Consider the following 6,000-nt stretch of genomic DNA (forward strand, 5'->3'; position numbering starts at 1 on the left):
TAACACAATTGACGTTAATACAATTGTAATAGCATGTCATTATTAAAATTTGGACCATGTTGTTCGGTGGCTGGATGCTCCCTGGATGCCTGGAACAATTGGAAATTACTGTGTATAGACTTCTGAAAAAGAAAACAACAAATGGATGCTTGAACTGCTGCAGTGAAGCGAGACAGCTGAATGTATACGTGTAGTACTAACAACTGTAGCACACTTCTTATATCTGGCAGGTGAACGACATTTTTGCCAACTAATAGTAAGTTTGATAGGTAGAGTTTAGCTGGCTAATAACGTCAGAATATTTCTTTACAGGCTCTAAAAGTGACTATAGACTGTTCCATTATGATGAATGAAGCTGTGCAAGTCATTTACATTTACAGTCATTTAGCAGATGCTTTTATCCAAAGTGACTTACAATGAGGAACCTAACAAGCAATTGTCATACAAAAGTCAACAATATCAGCAGATTGCACTGCCAAGTTCTTAGAGTATCTGGAGTAGTATAGAAGCTACCGCACAAGAAAGAAACTTTTCTTTAAAAAAAAAACAATTTTTTATATATAATTTATCATTTATATTAATATAAACCCTTAACTTGTCTGCAAGTCACACGCTTGCAGCGTTAACAGCTTCATTGATTATAACAGGAATGATCCAATATTCCTGACCTTTCTGCTGAGGAAATAATTGTGAGCATCTAAACTATGATACAATTTCATCGCCTCTCTTGCGTAGATACTCAGTATCAACAACACATCTGGATAAGTCACTTCAGGTAAACGTTTGATGTTCTTTGAGAAACTTTGTTAACTCAGTCTTATTTAAAAGATCCAGTAATGATACCTCATTGTTTATTTTCAGTTTTTGCACATATCTTGTTTGATCTGTTTTAGCTAGACTTAGTATACAGTAGTTTTATTTTGACAGTTCTGGGTTATAAAAATGTCGCTACCACAAATGCTTCAGGACCAGACATGCGCAGTAGCGTTCTAATTCCTTTGTTATTGTTTACGTCCTTGAAATGGTCTGATACAGTTAGAAGATGTTTTACTGTAAGAAGCAGGTGGCCTTGTAACTCACTCAGATAAAACAAGAGCGAGATGGCCTAAACAGACAATGAGATTCTAACATGGAATCACTGCTATTGATCATTTTTCCTCCATTACAGTCTGCATTGGACTTCACAAACCTGGAGTACTGCTCTTATCAGGCCAGGCAATCTTATGAGAGAAATCTACTGGTGTCTGGTGAGGAACTCACACTTGGAGAAAACTGTTCCTCTGTTTAAAGAAAGGCAAGTGAGAATATCTCAACTACAACACCTCACATTACGCAAAGCCGATATGCCAATCTATAGTGCATAATGGGCTATATGGCATGACATAGATTATATAGTTGTCTCATGCATTTCTATCGGTAGAGTAGGGCTTTCAGATTTCAACAGTTCCACATGAGCCCTAATAATTGTCCATTGGGAGAACATCATAAGACCCACACAACCCTATCCTAAGGGGCCCTCCCACACACACACATCAGCTCCTTTGTTGTTCTTCGTGAATGAAGACGGGATCAAAGCAGCGGATCTCTGTGTGAAGGTGCCCCAGCCTCCGTCGGAAACCAGTTGGTCGGTAATGGGCTTTCATCGGGGGATGATGAGGTGAGAGCAAGAGAGGACAGGCGGGTGGAGAAAGGGGGATTAGGAATAAGGAGAGAGAGGGGGACCGCAATTGATCAGCTGTCATCTCTGCTTACTGTAGGCTGGCGCACCTTTCACAGGAAACTGTACGGTCCAAATGGATAAGATGCTGACTGGGCATGATCATCTCCATTTCAAAGTGGCTCCATTTGAATGCTAAAACTATGGCCCACAAATTCAGCAACAGGATATAATTCACAGAACACCAAGATCACAAAAGCATCCTTTTTAGAAAAAACTAACATGGATGAAGACATTTTTTGATTTATGACTAATAAATAGAAAATGATAAAACATATAGTGCTGATCCTAGATGCTGATTAGTCAATACAGCATTTCAGCCATGCTAAAATCCACAGTATAGTAACAGCTAAGACGCAAAACACCTGTTCATCTTCACAGCACCCATACCGGATAATTTTTTCATTATATTCTCAGCAGGGCTATATCCTCTACTGGATGGGTGGAACTTAATAAAATTGCTTATTGAAATGTCTTAATATTTATATTATGTAAAACCATTTTATCCACCTTTTTCTTGCGGGTACTGGGGAAACTGGGGAAACAGATGTGGGTGCTACCTCCAATGGAAGTCGTTCTATAGCATTGACTAGCTCTGGCTGCAGTCATTTTAGACTCTGTTTACAGCTGGTATTAAGATGATTTTCGGATTATCTGATTACAAGTTGTCTGAGCTAAATATGGTGGTAAAGAGAGTCTGAAATGTTTTGTGATAGAATCACAAAAACCACATACAGAGGTAGTCAAAAACACATGTGACCACATCGCATTTGATTTGAGGTGTAAACGGCATTCTGATGCATCCCAGACAGCAGCGAAGCACCACCCACCCCTCACCTGTCAATCTCACGCTGCGCTTAAACAAGAGTTGTAAACTTTGCCGGTTATGTGCGGCTTTGAAAGGAGACAACCATCTGATCTGAACATTTTAAAAAGCGGCAACATCTACATGCACGAGGACTTCACAGATCCTATACAGTGTATCTGATATCAACATGCAGGGGGCATACACACGATGCTCAGCCATCACAGGTACTCCACTAACAAAGAAATCAGCTCAAAATGTGCTTATATATCATTTCAACTGCATCTGGGAGAAAGTGTGCCCTTTTTTTCATGCTTTCTTTGTCTTTTATGACTTTTTTGTGGTTTATCATGCAGTAACACAATTAAATAGTGATTGATGAGTCGTCATGAAATCAGAGACCCTGCCCTTGTAATCTCAACACATCTAGATGTATGAATGAATAGACGTACGCCACTACCACAAATGTGTTTACTGCTTAAGGGAAGTAATGTCCATATTTTGCGCAAAGCATCACTATAAGCAGAATAGCATCTCAGAATGCACAAAACGTCAAACATTGAGGCGGATGGGCTACAGCAGCAGAAGATTATGCCAGGCACTTTATTAGGACCATAGTGTTCCTAACAAAGTGCTCAGTGAGTGAAAAATCAAAATCAAATAAATCCATAATGTAAACCTTAAGTTTAATTTTGATTTGATTAAAGTTTTATAAAGGAGATGAAAAATGTGGGTTTTACTGCAGTTGTCTGGTGCATTTCATTGTAATTATTCCAAGCATTTATCATGCATGAACAATGGCAGTTCAATGCCTGTGCCCCAAATACTTTGTAACATAACTGTCTACTGATAACAAAACCAAACTCTGGTAGTCCACATACCAAACTCCTTTGGTTTCTCCATACACTTGCTGAGCATTCTGTTGATGGCATTGACCTGACAAATGTGACACTTGCCTCAAACTTTCTAGGCATTACATAAATATTTCTACTATACATCCATTAGGCACAAAATACAAGATTTTACAAATGTCTGCAATCTAAAAAATATTATTAGATATTAATACTGTACACAAATTATTTACAGTCAGGCGATGAATGAAGAGTATTCCACCTAGCAAGGCAAGCCAACTGATTTACAGAGGTTCATTTTAAATAATAGGGATACTTGTCAAAAGCACTTTAGTTAGAAAGCGAAATCTTTGACACCATCAAATGCCCCCCGACCCTTGATGCTCCATCCACACCCACAGCGAAGGCATTAGCACTGGCCGGCTACTATGCAAACCTGCAAGTGTCACTTCAATTTATTTTCCAATTTCCTGTGTGCTGAGATGCTCTCTCCTTCCCTCTCATTCTCTTTCTCTGCTGTCTAACAGGATGAAATATTGACAGCTTTCTGCTCAGGAGTGAAGTTGCCCGTTATCGCCCCATGTGCAACAGATACTCCTGCAATTGTCTCTGAGTGAAAGCATCTACCCTGGTCACTTCTAAAACCCAGTTCTGTGCCCACAGAAACACACAATAAATCAATAAAGGATTTCATTAGGGCAGACGGCTGAGTGTCCAGCATATCCGTGCCCTGTGTATTGTTAAAAGGGATAGTTCACCCAAAAAAGAAAATTTTGAACACGACTTTCTCTCTTGCATGAAACACAAAAAATGTTAGGCAGTATGTTAGTCTCAGTCACCATTTACTTTCATTGCATCTTTCTTTCCATAATATTTGAGTGAATGGTGACATCTCGTTTTGTGTTCCACGGTAGAAAGAAAGTCATACAGGTTTGTAACACATGAGGGTGAGCTAATGACGGCAGTATTTTCTTTTTTTTTTTTTTTTTTTTTTTTTGTGAATTATCCCTTTAAGGTGCATAATGGTGGACCAGGTCAGGTTAAAAATTAGAATACTGGCGTTGTAACAGCCTGACCCCTCACCTTCCCTCGTCACGACGACAGGTCAGGGGTTCAATGAGGCATGACAACTCTCACAACAGAAGGATCGTATAACAGTGCAGTGACTATAATTGTATTCTACTCTCCTATTTTCCTCTCTATCTCCCTTTCTGTCTAGAAAACATGAGAGGTCTGTCCTCTGTTTCTGATCTGTCATCAGCAGAAGTATGCAAATCATATTCACACCGTTCCCTTGAGCAGTTCAGTTTTATTGAAAGCCTACTCAGCAAAACGCAAGCTGAAAATGTCCTCAAGTGGCATTTCGCTCAAAAACATATGAAGCCAGGCAAACATGAGTTCAATTCATTATTAGTCAAACTGCTTATTTCCATTCTTATTTGCATTTATGTGATAACATCTTAATTAACTGTAATGACAAAATCAACCTGAATAAATTCTGTTACACCAACAAAAGTCCTTTTTTAAGGGTTAGATCAAGTACAAATAGCACCTTAAGGTAACTGTGGATACATCAAGACAAAATCAACATTACAAACTATTAATCCATTTATTCCAACAAAAAGCATCAGTCAACAAGCACAAAATAAGAGCATTTTCAAAAGCATAAATCAGCCCCACAATTATTATTTTGAAAGTCAAAATAATTCCCCAGGCATAATCCAAAATGTCCATCTACAGGTTTCATACCTCTCTCAGATGCAGAAAAGACAGGTAGGGCACGAGAAGGCAAACCATGGCAGTAGAAACAGCGGTGCGCATGCAGAGGTCTATTCCACTCTGTGATAGCAGCATGTGAGATCCTTTAGCTCTCTCAGCTATTGTTACAGCCGCCAGCTCCTCACTGAGCATGCTCCAAATACCGCTCCACTCACCGTTGGCATGGGAACCACTCAAGCACAGACACTGAAGAGGACCTCCCAGATATACACACTTTCTTTCCCCCACCTGTCCTCTAACAGGGATTTTCCTTGTTTTTTCGTCTGTAACCCTGTAAACTAAAGAAAAGCCACACAGACGACAATACATTGATGGAGAACCTCCACTGATAATTGGAGTAGTTCACCCAAAAATGAAAATTCTGTCATCAGCTACTCACCCTCATGTTGTTCCAAAGACTTTCTTTCTACCATGGAACACTATCGCTGCGTACGAATATCCATAGATCCCTAATATATAGTAAGCCAAAAACAGTATGCCAATGGAGTAGTATTTCCGAATTCTCAGTAATCATAAAACGTTAAGTGAGAAATACCGGGATGACCTACTATTTCTGGTGACATTCTGAAGTGCGGATCCACTGGACACTTTAATATCCCATAATCCCTCAGGAGCTGAGGAGATGTCCCATTCACATCGCAGGATTTAAAGGGATAGTCCTCCCAAAATGGTTAAAAACAGATCAATATTTAAGTCCTTTTTACTATAAATATCCACTTTCACTTTGACATTCGTCACATTTTGAAAGTGAAAGATTTATGGTAAAAAAGGACTTAAATATTGTTCTGTTTCTTACACACACTTCTGAAGATATGGATTAAACCACTGGAGTCTTATGGATTACTTTT

General features: G+C 39.1%; 1 protein-coding gene across 2 annotated transcripts in view; it reads right to left on the reverse strand.

The window, feature by feature from the left end:
• Positions 1-5,246, reverse strand: part of si:dkey-91i10.2 (uncharacterized protein LOC555224 homolog) — a 37,933-nt gene extending 32,687 nt beyond the window's left edge. For both annotated transcript variants that reach the window (XM_051709266.1, XM_051709265.1), the window contains exon 1: positions 5,123-5,246. The gene's annotated coding sequence lies outside the window, so the exon portion shown is untranslated. The remainder of the gene's footprint in view (positions 1-5,122) is intronic.
• Between the last annotated feature and the right edge of the window lie 754 nt (positions 5,247-6,000).

Source organism: Myxocyprinus asiaticus, chromosome 10 (assembly GCF_019703515.2).
Source record: "Myxocyprinus asiaticus isolate MX2 ecotype Aquarium Trade chromosome 10, UBuf_Myxa_2, whole genome shotgun sequence".
Classification (NCBI taxonomy): Eukaryota; Metazoa; Chordata; class Actinopteri; order Cypriniformes; family Catostomidae; genus Myxocyprinus; species Myxocyprinus asiaticus.